At 47.1% G+C, this 15,117-nt stretch overlaps 1 protein-coding gene across 4 annotated transcripts in view; it reads right to left on the bottom strand.

Annotated features, from left to right (window-relative positions):
• The window catches only part of LOC1272004 (potassium voltage-gated channel protein Shaker), a 177,152-nt gene extending 164,766 nt beyond the window's left edge, over nucleotides 1-12,386 (bottom strand). For 3 of the 4 annotated variants that reach the window (XM_061645770.1, XM_061645739.1, XM_061645756.1), the window contains exon 1: nucleotides 12,311-12,379. The gene's annotated coding sequence lies outside the window, so the exon portion shown is untranslated. Of the gene's footprint in view, nucleotides 1-12,310 lie in introns of all 4 variants that reach the window. The other variant, XM_003436902.2, reaches the window with a different exon arrangement.
• Nucleotides 12,387-15,117: the final 2,731 nt, after the last annotated feature.

Here is a 15,117-nt window from a genome sequence, read left to right as displayed (position 1 = left end):
GGTGCACGTGGCGACGGCTGGCAGCGCTCCAACACGAGGCCGCTAGCCATTGTTTTTGAGGGCGGGCAGTGGAGTAGATGGCCCATGCCGTCTGCCAACAAATCGTGTGTGATAAACTTTTCAGCAAACTAGCCGTTGAGCCGATGCCAGCGGCCGCCGAACAACAATGCGTCTAGTGGTGCTCGTTGAGAGACGCTCGTTGGCAAGCCGCAAGGCTCGCTAAAATTCGGACAAACCAAGGCAAGGTCAAGCAGAGCGCCCGCGTGTTGCCAAACGGTACGCCTGGAAGGTATGCAAAACCACAGCCACGAACAAACACACACACACACACACACACACACACACAGAGCGTATCGCATTGCGGACTGAAGTGCTTGAATGGGGGGAATCAGGGGGGGGGGGGGGAAGGGGATGAAAGGAGGGTGCAAAGGCCATGCCGAGTTTATGAAGATCCGCTGTTGATTTCCCGGGGTGTTCGGCTAGCTAGCTACAGCATTTTGGAGCTCACACACACACACACACAATCGTGAGTGGCAGATAACATCATCAGCAGTGGTAAAAATGAAGCTTCACCTCCCCCCCCCCCCCCCTAAACCTTCCCCCCTCCATTTTCTAAACCGGATGTTGCGTTGGCGACCGGTTTTTGTTCTTTCTGCCGGAGAAGGAGAACAGAATCTCGCTTGGAAAAATGAGCTCGAGCCGCCCGACAAAAAATAAAAACACGCTATCTCATGCCTACCGGTCTCAGGTAGGCACTTCTGGTAAGGACGCTTGCTATACAACCTCACCCACACACACACACACACGTGCACTCGACGCAGCGAAGAGGCAAAGAGAAAGGTCGCCCGGCAGCCAGTGGAAGCGATGCTGAAGCGATTACACCGCCGACCGTCGGCATATCAACCAGCACCAGCACCAGGAAAGAATGAAGAAGCAGTGTTGGGGGGGAGGGGGAGGGGGGGGGGAACTGTGGGACAGGGAGTGGGGCAAAAATATGAAAAACTTTCCCTCCCGGAAGCAAGTCAAGATGGCATCCCTTCATCCGATTTGGGACCGACCGAATGGAAAGAAAAGAAAAAACAATCTTTACGTTCGTACCACACACACACACACACACACAGCACAGACGGCACAGCGAGAGGGAAACCCCCGAGAGCGACTTATGAGGAAGATGACGGAATATATATTTTTTTGGCCCCGCTCCCTCCCACCTCCTTCCAGCGGCGGTGAAGGACGAACGGGAAGAACCACGAATAATGGTAACAAATTACATCCGTTCTTATCAAAATCTGAAAGGGAAGCACACTGAAAAACGTTTCCCCAAGCACACACACACACAGTGTGTGCTGTAGGTTTTTTTTTATTGTTGTTTTGTTTCTGCTCTTCCCTGGTCGTTTGTTTATGTGGGTGGATTTTTCTTTCGTTTTCTGTCTTTCGTTTTCATGCGCCTTTTCCTTTTCTTTTTGCGTACAGCAGTGTACCTTTGCCATCTTGACCGGCAGTTACAGACAGAGAGAAAGACAGAGCGCGAGAGAGAGAGAGAGAGAGAGAGAGGGAATGAGACAAGGTGGAAGAATGGTAGAATAATGATATTTATTTTTCTCCCACTGTATCCTACCAGTTTTCTTTTTTTTCGGAAAAGCTGATTCGGAAAAGTGTCCCCGTACTTGAAGTAAAGATCGATATCTTGTTTTGCGTACCCCCGCAACCGCCCAGCAGCCGTCTCCTGTGGTGCAAAGTTGCCTGCATACCGGTTTGCAGGGAAGGGAGGGAAGCTCCTTCTAATTTGAGGCATTATTTTTGCCCACCGAGAGACATTAATGGCTGCGGTTTTAAAAATTAGTCAGTGCAACCAGGACAGACAAACAGTGCTGAGCGTATCAGTAATAAAGAAAACAGGAAAAAATTATCCAGAGTACAAGCTAATGACCGTTTTCCTCGGTTACTTAAAGTTGTAAGTTATCTACCCCGAAAGCGCATCAAATAATTGATTTTCAAGCTCCCCGTACGCAAGCTTACACTGTTTTCAGGGTACATCTTAAGATTTCAGATTTTATTTTATTTTTTATATAAACATATATCATTTATTTATTTTTATTATAAATTGATGTCTTCATTTACTAGCCTTATTGATTAATGGTGAGCTATTCTTAACAATTATATGCTCTCCAAAAATGGTGTTGCACGAACGCTATGAAAAAATACATCAACATTGACTCAAAAATTGGCAAAACTATTATAAACAACTTTTTTTTTTAATTTTTTATTGTTCAAGATATTATTCTACAGCCTGGAGAATCAGTTCACCTCAAAGAACCTGTCGTGACGGACGCAACTGGGTCCTACTTTGCCGAGCCCTGCCCTAGATGTTTGATTGGACTGATTTATTCATTAAAAAAGACGTAACCAGTTGACGCTCAGTTGAACTCTGCCAAATGAATTAGACAAGCAAACTTTTAAAGATAAATTTAATACATTTTAAATTGTAAAATGTGTAGGTCCTATTCCTTCTTCTATTTGGCCTAAACGTCCTACGAGGACATGCCGGCCTACACAGGCTTTCGAGACTTTCAATTGTCCTATTTCTAGAACCGTTTATTAGGGCAAATGTACCCAAAGTGGTTGTAGTGCACTATAATGCGTTTTATATTATAATTTGGAACTCATTGAGTTATATATGATGATACTAAAAGCTCTCTAATCTCCTTGGTTGTTGTTTGCAAACGCTAAATGGAGTCATTCCCATTACGAAGTAGCGAAGAAATCCAATATTTCGTTAAATATGTCTATACTATCCCGGAATCCTTAGCATTGCCTAAAGAAAATTAATATTTTTGTTTACGCTCAAAATAAGTGCAACAATATGAAAGTGTATTTTTTATAAAATGTAACGTTATAGTTGCTTTTAAAAATTAGTAACTTATATAAGAGTAATTGTATATATTTTCTACCATTGCTTCTATATATTGGAGTTAGTTGGCAGAAGCACATTGCCTTTTGGTCCTTTCGTTCTTAATTTTTCGTATATTTTACTATAGTAATACTATAGGAACAGAAAACAAGTATGTTCGTATAGTGGTTAAAGTCATCCAATTAGAAAATACAGTTCATTTTGAAGGAAAAAATCAGGATATTTCCGACTGCTCGCATGGGTTGTTCTCGCAAAACAAAGGCCAACAATTCGCACCAACAGCTGAGTGAAAAATCCACTTCAAATCAAATCAATTCAAACAATACCAGGTCTCGGTTGACGGCAGTTATTAAACAGTCATTTAAAATAATACATTTCTGATAATTTATTAACGCTAACATTGGACCTCGTGATCCTCGCTAGCTTCAAAAAATCAGATCTATTTCAATAAAATACAGTTTTCAGCTTCATTGACGACCACCACTGTAGGAAAATACTATACGACAACTATAGCAACCATGCCACCATCATGGGATTGTAAACTTGGTTTGTTGTTACGAAGATAAAGCATATTTCATTCGCTTTCTGCTGAAACTTTAACCACTATTAGTACATAAACCCTACTATTAACTGTAAAGGCAATTTGAATAAAAAAAATATGTTTCAACACTACCACTACACTTGACCAAGAAGTAAGAATCTTCCAGCCTTTTGACATATTTTTATGTTTTAGCATATTTCACCTTTTTGCCGGTTTTTACCACCATTGAAAATTGCAACTTTAATTGATTGTTTTTATTTAGCTAGACACACACACACACACACACACACACACACACACACACACACACACACACACTCACATACGCAAATTATGTAATTACAAAACACATCTCCCCACATCTCCATTACCCCTTCCCAGGAGCTATCTGGAGCGCTCCGCCAATCGGGCACACCCGTTCGAACAAACAATTGCAATTAATTTTCCATCAAGAAAACACTTCCTATCATCGACCTGTCATGCCCTGTGTGCCTCCAGCCGCCCTGTGGCAGCAGCCCCGGCAAGCCCCGACAAGCCACTTCACGAGTTCTCGACTTTGGAACGCTCGCCCCTCCCAGCCGTCCGGGCGGCCTTGTTTGTCACTTTGGAAAATTTGGCGTGCCCTGTGTGTGTGATGGTAAGGCCAAAAATAGAAAATAAAACACAGCGATGGGATGCTGCAAAATGGAGGAGAGAGAAGAAAAAAAAATGCCAGCTCCAAATTTGGCCTCCCCCGTCGCTACCTGGTCCTTCCCCCTTGCGGGCGCACGCCACAAAGCGACAACCTGCCAAAGCAATCCGGAACGACCGAATCGAAACGCGTACGAATCGGAATCGGTTGTGTTTTTTTTTTCTTCTTTTGCTTCGCCTGCTCCTCTGCTTCCCGCACCAAACCTGTTGCGAAAGAATAGGACAACTACCGCACACACAGACACACAGCCAGCTGGGGGAAAAGGGAAAAACCAGCCCGTGCGTAAAAAGTTTTAGCCATCAGCGATTTTTTGCGTTTGTTTTATGTTTATTTGTTTCCGCTTTTCTACCACCCCGGGGGGGGTTCCCATTCGGAACGTGTTTTTCCTTTCTGGTGTTGGTGTTTCTTCCACCTCTTTTCGCTGCCGCTACGAAGCCGGCTTTGTCGGCACGCTATTTATCTTTCATTATTTCAATCAAACGTACCGGAAACGATCCGATACCATTCATCATACCTGTTTGCCGCAGCGCGTTTCGCGCACAAAATTTATTGAAACAAAAAACAAAGCCAGAGGCTTAAATCGTGCACAAAATGGCGCTAATAAAAACGGTATCATACACACACACGCACACAAACACATGCATGTAAAGAAAGTGGACCGCGTTTGGTGCTGCCTGTCATTTGCTTCGCTCTTTCTTTACTACTCGTGGTTTTTTTTTCGTTTTTAATTAAACGCTAAACCACAACCAATGCTCGATCGCAACATTTTGCTGGAGGAATTCAATTCCGCTGGGCTGGGCAAGCATGCTCCATTTTAAAATGCTGCCGCGTAAAAAAAAAAGCAAAGGCTGACGGTGGAAAAATGGAGCGACGAGGCAAAGCTTCAGCACATAACTCTTCATTCGAGTCAGCATCTTTCCATTTACACTACTTTCACCACTCATCTCACCACCGTGGTATCTCTCTCTCCCTTTCTCTCTCTCTCTCTCTCTCTCTCTGTGCCGTAATTTATGTGCGTTCGGCGGGCAGCCACTTCGACACAGAAGAAAATCGTCTGAACATGGCGCTCGGCAGCATCTTGTGCGCTGTGGGCCGCTGCCGTGACTGTTGCTGGCAGCGGCGGCAATGCAAAACAAATGTGTGCACGCGCGTGCTGCAGCCTTCCCGGGCTGCTGTCTTGACGGCAGCACAACTGGTGTGCCGCCCGGTATGATTGTAAGTGATGTCTTTTGTTGTGCCACACACACACACACACACACAAACACACACACACACACACACACACACACACACACACACACACACACACACACACACACACACACACACACACACACACACACACACACACACACACACACGATGCGGCTCATCGGCTGCTGGCTTTATCGTTTGTTTTTCTCTTCTTCGCCTTCTTCTTCTTCTTCTTCAGCCCCCGCTCCGGGCCCAAGAACGCGCCGGCCAGGACCGTAAAGTTCAATCCGTTCAGCGGGCAGCTTAGCAGGGCGGGACAGGGAACAGCTTTAAACCATCCCCAAAACAACGGCACGCACCAAAATAAAAAAAACACGGGAGAAAAGTTTCAAAATGTCGGTGAAATATGCAAATCGAAGCTGTTTAGTTAGCTCCGATCGGGAAACGGGGGGGGGGGGGGGTGGTGCTGCAGCAAAGGGAAGGGTGTATTTATTTTTTCATTTTTTTTCCTCCAATAACTGGCTAAAGAAAAGCATTCATTCTCATACCCTTCAGGCCCCAACAACTCCACACACACACACACACACACACACACACACACACACACACAAACACACTGCACAAGAAAATGCCAGCGGTTAAGCTTGCAGGGAAAATAAAGTTCATCACATGTGAAATCGAAAAGATAACAGACACAGAGAGAGAGAGAGAGAGAGAGAGAGAGAGAGAGAGAGAGAGAGAGAGAGGGTGCCGAAAAATGGTGGAAGTGGGTTTGTGATTTCCCCGCAATCAAATTCGGATAGCGGAAAAGCGGGCCCAATCTCCTCCTCCGGTGGATTGAATTGCAAAAAAAAAAAACAGAAAGAAAAGCACATTTACGCAGCCCATAAAAACTTTTCTGCACAAGCAATAAATTTCTCCCCATTCCCCCTCCCGCCAACCAAAAAAAAAGCCCCCACTTCCAAAATCCTTTAAATACGGCTGCACTGCGCGGTGGAGGCCGGCAGGTTTGCTGAAGCGGGTTTTTGCCACCACGAAGGCCACCCCCCCCCCCCCCCCCAAAGCTCCAAACGAAACCCCGTGTCCCAGCTGGGCGGTTGCAAAACGGTTTTTTGGCGTGCCGGCAACGGCTGCAAGATTTAACTTTTCTCTTCTTTTTCTTTCGTTTTTTTTTCATTTCATTATTTGCATAGTACTGCGAAAGCCGCAGCGCCCGAAACACTACGCAGGCCGCTTTTGGCATAATAGAGCCTCCCTCGCCCCCCTAGCGCCCAGCAGCCTAACAATAGCATTTGCAGCTTAGGCGTGTGACCAACGTCCAAGTTCAATGGCAATGAAGCATCCCCGGTGCATTCCCGTGTGCATTCCCATTTTTTTTTTTTTTGTGTGTGCCCGTGCAGTGGCATGCAGCCCTCGGGGTGCTCCGTTGGTGGTGGTGGTAGTTAGAACAACGTTTACCCAACAATAAAGCAAAACGATAAATATGGCGCGCGCGCGGGCGAGCAGGAGTGTTTGTGTGCCGTTTTGCGGGGCGTTGCGCATTGATAAATTGAAAAGATTTGCGCCCGCTCTATCGGTAGCAATCAGGGGCCGGGGTTGCGCCGGCGGTTTTAAGCGCTGCCGGTGAATATGCGGTATAAAGATGATTTTGTGCGCCTGGGGAAGGCATACATTCAGGCGCTAATTAAAGCGTAAGCGCTGGATTATGGTGCGCTTTTCAGTGGACGCTCGCCAAATTGGGCTTCGTTTGCGCATGGTTCCGATTGCATGCTGCTGCTGGGGAAGGATGGAGCTAGGGTATGGGAAGGGAGTTAAGTACGTAAAATAATTGGTGAAATTTAGAATGAGAAGTTTGTAAAGGCCGGGAGACATTGTCCGTACTCGATAGTGTAATTTCGATTTTCACTAGCGCATCTGGCGGCGGCAGACCGAACCTTATGATTTATGATTTTTTTTCATAGTTTTTTTTATGCGAAAATGGCTGCAATACATGCATCTGCATATTTATCTATCAATTGCATAGCTTTTCCAGTCCAGTTTAAGTAAAAAAACATGCAAAATTAACATATTTTCAGGAGCGGCTCCACATTGTTTGACAAAATGCTTCGATCAGCCGCCGCCAGATGCGCTAGTGAAAATCGAAATTACACTACGGTTATAGTTACATACAGTTACTACAGTTTTTCACGTCATACATACAATTTTTCACGTCAAACTATCGTTTAATGACAAAGGATAGTGATAAAGGCCTATAAATGATGCTTTTAAAATAATATCTCTGTTCGCACATTAACGAAGCAAACTAGCCCATACACGATGTTCTACCTCATTCCTTCAGCATAACAACCTACGCGTTCCATCGCAGACATGTGTTTGAGCATACGCAGCGCCTTAATCGAATGATCGGCCACCTAGTGCAACCAGAACCATCGCTTGCTCGGTTGCCAACCAATTTACGGCCCAAAATACGGCTCGTACCAAAAGGTGCCAACGCTTTGTGTTAGCCGTCTAGTTGACCGGTGCACTTCGCCGAAGCTGATCGGCCCGCGCGGAAATTACCTTCAAACACTTTGGTTTTGTTGGTGTGGTGTAAAAATGTGAATGAAAACAGACGGCCGTTTTATCAAAACCGTTCAATGCCTTCGAGCTGTATGGCAGCATGCACCACCAGCGACGATGGTTTTGTTTCATGGAACCACGCACTCACATACTCACACCGTATCCCTAACACTCACCGATGGAAAAGTTCCTCGTTTCCGCTTGACCAAACAAAGCAAACTGATGGTACGAGTCGCTCTCGCCTGGAAGCGAGTAGTTCGGCGTGTTCTTTCATCGGACATTTTCGATTAGGTTAGGCTTACATTTTTGTATAAGTTTAATGAAACACTATATTTTTCATGCTATTTTTTCATTTAATAAATCGATTTTGCTCCACAGATGGCATAGATTCAGGCGCATTTTATTTTACGTTTAATGTCAAATGAAAAATTACCAATTAAAAAAGAAAAAAGTATCAATTCTGGCACAAGTCTACATTATCAACGATATGTCTGGATATTGCTGAGAATTCAGTCAGCTAAAACAGGTTTTCATAGCATTTTTTTCTACATTACTTTCTTAAGGTCGCTTTAGACCTTGCGTGAAAGTGAAATTTTGTTTTTTTTTTTTTGCTATATTTAGTTGAATTTTTATAAGAATATAGCTTATCGTACACCAATAGAAAGGATATTTAATTCCCCAACTATTAAGCCTGTACAAAATATTGAAATAACTAATTAAACACATTTCCTCGTGATTACCCGCTGACCAGTCTCTGTTCACTGTGAACAAAGGGAGGAATCACAAATGCATTTCATTTATTAGTTCAAAATGGTTTGTAGTCTAGATAGTTGGGGATTTGAATACACTTTCTTTTTGGTGTACAATAAGTCTTATTCTGGTTTAAAAAAAAAAGAACATTTAAATTTAGCCGAAATTCCCAAAATTCCACGTTCAATTTCACTGAGGCTCTAACGCGGGCTTTAGTACAACTTTTAAAACATTATTCCCTCTTTTTCTTCTTGTACCATTACTGCAATAAAGCACCTCTACAGTGGTGCCAATTGCCAAGAAGAAAAAACAGCGAGAAACACACACACACACACCCACTCAACGACCATTATGGAACAGCAACACACCAAACGCACCAAATGAAGCAGAATAAAACATAAATATTTCGTGTCGCTCGCTCCTTTAAACACCGCACCGGCATCAGCATAAATTCAATTGCTTCACAATTTGCCGAGGTGATTAAAAGCCCACCGACAGTACGCATTTGCCACGCTTGCCGTGCAATAAAGGTTCCACTGTCTTGCATACGCTACTGGTGGCTGGTGGCGAGAAAGGTCAGGTGGTAAAAGGGAGGAGGGTGTAAAGTGTGGGATCATCCCTCTCCCACACACGCTGAACCACTCGTGCTCGTGCACAAGAGGCACATTTCGCATTTTTTCGCATATTCGGTGTACAATTCTATATCACACCTCCTCCTGCTTCCCCTCCCAAATGCTTACACCGGGAATGGAAAGAATTTGAAATAAAACACACACACACACACACACACGCAGCACACTGTACACGATTGTAGGTGAGCACTAAAACCGCGTCTTCGCGCGTGGGCGACTGCTTGCGGGGGCGGATGGGAAAGAGGACGCCAAAAACGCGCCCAGCAAAAAACCGGGTTTTTCTGCGGAGTACATTTCCTCGGCAGCCGATTTTTATCCGTACCGCCAGCACATCACACGTGACAAAGTGACACAAGGGACCGGTGGCGGGGGGGGTTGTGCGTGGCAGAGACTCGCTTACGATGCCGCGTACACACGCTCACTTCATTTGCATTTTTATGTTTGCAATTGCTTGACGCCTTTGCCTTTGGCTACCTTTGCCGGGAAGCTGCTTAGGCAAGCCTTTTCGCGTGTCCATCGCTTTGGCAAGATAGTTTCCGTACACGTGTTAGTTAAGGTTTGCTTCCATTTTTTTACTCTCTCGCGTCCCTTCACTATTCAAAAACAAAGCTCACCTCTCCTGGGGTTGTCTTGGGCTTGCTAGTGGATTTGTTGTGAGGGGAAGGGGGGGGGGGGGGGAAACACCCCGCCCACAACGGCTGGTCGGCGGGGGAACGGGGTGAAGCTTCGAAATTTTTCATCAAACACCAGGCGGTCTCCATCGAGCGTCAGCCCGACCAGGCGCCTCCATCGAGCGTCAGCCCGACCAGGCGCCTCCATCGGGCGTGCGGTGCGAGCTCACGCCGAAAGAAAAGCGAAAGCCGTCCTCATGCTCATGCCAGGCGAGCGCTAGTGAAAGGTAACCGACATTGTACCGGGACGGTAGGAAGAAGGGGTTGCCGGTGGGGCGACGATGAAAGGGGACGGAATTGATTTAGAGTTAACGGCGAATGGGGCTCGAAAAGAAGAACAAGAAAATAAAGCACTGGAGTGGAGTGAAACTCCTTTAGCTACCGTTTTTCGTCCCACCGCCCCCCCCCCCCCTCCCTCATCCCCTTTTCTCCCTCACACCATTTTACTTTCGAAAATCGAGCAGAAATGATGTTAAACGAGCGCCCGTGTTTGAAGTCAACACATCGAACCGGATTGGTTGGCGAGCGAAAGGAACAGGGGATGGGTGGAAGTACAAAAACCGAAAAAACGGGAACAATAAGAAAGTTAAATGAGCAAGAAACCTCCCGACTCACCATGGCTGGGGGAGGCGATGGGGAAGAGCGAGGGTGAAGGAAATGTGTTAGTGAAAAGTTTGTTAATCAAGCGGCAAGCAACGGAGCAAGGTTTGGAGAGGAAGCGGTGGAGAGAAAGGGGAAAAAAAGATCGGTTAAAGCAACAACGCTAAGTACGAAGCTGAAACCGGAGCTTTAACAAAGACGGAATTATAATCACGAAATTTGGGGCTTGGGAGCTTTGCAAGTGAAACAAAGAGGGCAGAGGAGCAACTTAGGGATGAGTTTGACTTGAGCTCATCGAGATGGCGGGATAAATTTGGGCCGTTCGATGAGTGCAAACGAAAGCAAGAAGAAGGTGCAAGTGTTGCTCATTTAGGAAGGTTTTTTTTTTGTAAAATTCGGTTGAAAATTTTAAAGGTAAAAAAGAGTGCGGCCAAAAGTCCCGTTCGCATTAAAGAGCCGTCTTCGGGTGCTTCACGGACACAAAGCAAGGAGAAAATGATGAAATCTCATCACCTAGAACAAATTGTTCGTTTCATTAATCACTCGCTCATTATCTGTCGGTACTTTTTCATTAGAGAACAAATTCAACTCACACACATGACACCTACCGACAGTACCGGCTGCCCTTCACGATCACAGTGCTGGACAGTGCTGTGCTTTTCGTCTCGAGCAGGTGGATTGTAGGCAATAGGCGATCCTGGGCTTGGCGCCTAGGTTCTTGCAGCAACCGGGAATGTTGATGGGTACTTGTGTTGATTGTACTGAAGTGGCCACGCATGCAACTAGCGTTGGTGCTAGTCCTGTTTTCACCTCAACTCTCCCTCCTCCAGCCCCCTGTGCATAGCATAACCGTCACTTGTATTGTTTTTTTTTTTCCTCTTCTCTCTTCACTTTCTTTTGACATACTTTTACACTTATATTTTCTCTCTGTTTCTCTCTCTCTATTTGGTCTCCATCGTTTTTTTTTACAATTTAGCAATGTGTTTTTTAGTTTCATTCGAAATTGTGGTTTAAAATTTTAACAATTTAATTTTGAAAAAAAAACACTCAAAAAGTACGAGATGTAAAATAAACTTGTAAAAGTCACATACAATTACAGCAAAAGTTTACAGTGTTTGATGTAAGCACTACTACACAGGACGGTAAGTAAATATAACACATAAAAGAAACATAAAACGCAACACAACTTTGCAAGAAACACAAAGCATGCAAAGAAACGAAACTAATCGAGTGTAGAAAAGTCATGCCAGCGGGATGGGGAAACCACTTTTCGCTGCACACCAACCCACACACGCACCCACACGCACTATTAACTTGTTGCGATCAGCTTACGGGCGCAGGACGAGCGAGAGAGAGAGAGAGAGGGAGAGGCGTGGGAAGGAAATTGTACCGTCACTTTCACAAACTCACAGCGCGACCGTATTAGCAATTAAGCAGCTAAAAATTAAATACTAGCAACTAAAATTCTCACTTTCACCGAGCAAAAAAAAAAACGGCAAAAAAATATCATACACCCCGCCCTCTACCCGCTCCGCTTCGTGCACGGGGTGGAAAGGAAAACAAAGAAAAAGAAAGGGATGAAAACACCTCCCGCAGCAACAACAATAGCACGAACATCCAACACCGTTCGACAAAGCAACAGCGGAAAACGGGATGAAAACACAAAACACAAACAAATGAGATGAATAATGCTTCCCATCTGCCCGCGAAGGTGGGGAGGATTTGAGCGGGGGGGGGGCACGTTTTTTTCGGGAATCACACCGTCACACAGAACCGATGCTGCGGGCCGCACTGTTGCTGCTGCTGCTGCTGCTGCTGGGCAACAATCTTAACATTACGGCGGCTGAGCTGCAACTGATACCCGATACATGGCAGCGCGAACCGTTCCCCTGGTATATATCGCTGGTTCCGTTGGCTGCTGCTGCTGCTGCTGCTGCTGCTGGGAAGTGGTGCTGCAAATACCGTGAGAGCAGCGTTGACGAAGCAAGACGCAAGCCGGGCACAGTGGCGAGTGACGCGCGAGAGCAGCGGGAGAAGACGTTGACGCTGTTGCTGGCAGTGGCAAAGGTACGCTCTGGGAGCGGGGGCTTAAAAGGGAGGGGGGGGGGGCATCCCGGCTGCCACTCACCGCCAGGCACCTGTGAGAGCGCGCGGCGCACTCATCCCGCGTGAGCAAAAGGTCAACCGTGAGCGAGTTCCGCTCGCTGCCCGAGGTCGTCGTTCGCCATCTCGGCGCTCGCCGCACGGTGCAGAGAAGCAGAAGCAGAAGAACCGCTGCAAGGGAACAGTGCTGCGATGGGGGAGGCTTGCTCTCAGCGCTCGCTCGCTCGGTGCGCTGTGAGTTACCGCTCCAGCATGCGAGCGAACGAGCGGATGCTAGCGTGACAGAAACGTTGGGCAGCGAGAGCGAGAGACGGCACTAGCAAGCAGGCAAGCGAGCAACATGTGCGCATTCGAACGCAGCACAGCAGCATCACGGGCGGCCCGGGAAACACGACCGCCAGGGAACTCACCGCGCTGCGCGGCCACGGTACGGTGCGGGCTGTTTATACTGGCAATTTGAGCGCTTTATTAAACTTCCTTTCGCTACTAATCTGTCTTCCAGTGGATGGGACAACCCCGTTTGGCTAAGGTCGACTATATGTGACAGGGGAGGGGGTGGGGGGGTGTGGTGAAACACACACACACGAAACTCATATTTTTACTACCCTGTAATTAGTCACTCACAGCATCGCTCGCCTGCTGCTGCAGCCGGTTCGGTTTCGCACGTAGCGACACTTTCCCTTTCGAGCGATTTAAATCATTGTGGGTGTGGTGGGATTGGATGGGGGTCAGTGGAGAAGAAGATAGGTGGCTTGCTGGTTGCGCCGCAACGCAAACTGCAGCACTTGCTGCTTTGCTGGAATGGCACTCACTCGCTTCGCTCGCTCACACGCTCAAACACTCAAACAGGGATGCTGGCGGGCCTGTAGCATCGGTTACTATAGCAACCTCGTTTTAGCAAGGGGAACTGTGAGGGTGGGGGGGGGGGGGAAATGCGGGAGTTGAATGGAACTCAGCATGAAGCTCAACTCTGCCCCTCTCCCTACCTCTCCCTCCTATGCTTTGCGCTGTGGGAGACAGAGAGGAGAGAACGAGAGCGGCGGAACAAATTGTTGCATCGCACAACAGGGAAGCAGCTGTGCAGGACACGAACCCCTCCCCCCCCCCCTGTTTCGTTCATTGAAACGCCATTTTCCCTTTTTTCTCCACCGCCTCACACTACTCCTTCTCCCCGCTAGGCGCGCTCACCGGTGCCCATTCTCGCCTGGGAAATTCCGGCGCGAAAGTTGGAAGCGACAAGCGAATCGAATCTAATTAACAACCAACTGTCGGGTTTTATTTCGTGTTTCAGCAGGCAACAAGGGAGTGGAGGGGGGGGGGAAAGGGGAACAAACCCAACGGTTACAGGGGAGAGAAAGAGCAGCAAAAAAAAACAGCACCCTTTTCCGGTCGTGTTTTTTTTGTATTTGTAAGTCTTTCAGTGAAGATTTTTTATTACTTTTTTTAGGTTTTACTTTCCACTTTTCGGCACCGCTGGAAAAGTTTTCTCCTGCCTTTTGTGTGTGTGTGTGCCAAAGCGGTAGTTTTCAATTTTAGTAGTGGCGACATTTTACTTCCACCTCTCTTTCCACCAGCCCGGGGGAAGAAAAATCCCGCAAATTGGCACAAATTAAGTGACAAAAGCCTAAGCCCGGTTGGTTTGCTCGCTGTGAACGGATTGTGTGTTTTGCTTTCCTCCCGTCTCCCATCCCCCCCTCCCCCCCGGTGCACCATTCCCTTCCTCTGCTCGTCCGCTTCAACCACCGGTAGCGTAACGCTTGCACAGATACACCGGCACCGGGTGAGCAAAACGATCGGCAATTAGCGGAAAACGTGATTGGAATGATTCTTGGTAGCCCAGCGGTTTTTCCCACCTTCCAGCCGAGGTGCGGGTGAGGGGGAAGGGAGTTTTCCAATGTTTTCCAGGCGGGTTTTCCACCGTGCAATAAATGTTTTTGGGAATGCGCAAAAAAAAAGCAATAATAATGCTCGCCTTCCTTCCGTCTATTATCACTGCCCATTAGCGTGCCCGTGCGTGCGGTTGCAGCCAGCGGAAAAGGTGCCTGTCTTTGCAGGGGAAAAAATCCACCTGCCTACTGCCTACCCTCCCCCCCCCCCTCGCCACTTCCTTTCAGTTTTGCAGGCCGCCACCCGACCCGTGCTGGGTGGCAGTAATGAATAAAGCAATCACTCTCCCCTGTGCCAACCAGGCACGCATTCCTGCCGCCATGTGTCAATAGTAGGCACAAGGGCAACAGGTTCCTTTTCTCATAGGCCTCCCCCCCCCCCCCCACCCACCAGATGGGGAATGAATAATAACTGCATTAGCCCGCTTGCCTAGCGAGACTGCTGTGTGTCTGTTTGTGTAAGCAAGAAACGCAGAACGCAAGAAAAAAAAATACGTTTGTTTGCCTCGGAAAAGAGGAAGAACGGGCGGGTGGGAGGGGACGAGCTAGTAAAACAAAACCCGGAAGTTAAGGCTTGGG

This window comes from Anopheles gambiae, chromosome X (assembly GCF_943734735.2).
Source record: "Anopheles gambiae chromosome X, idAnoGambNW_F1_1, whole genome shotgun sequence".
NCBI lineage: Eukaryota > Metazoa > Arthropoda > Insecta > Diptera > Culicidae > Anopheles > Anopheles gambiae.
The sequence above is the reverse complement of the archived record's forward strand: the minus strand, read 5'-3'. Positions and strand labels throughout refer to the sequence as shown.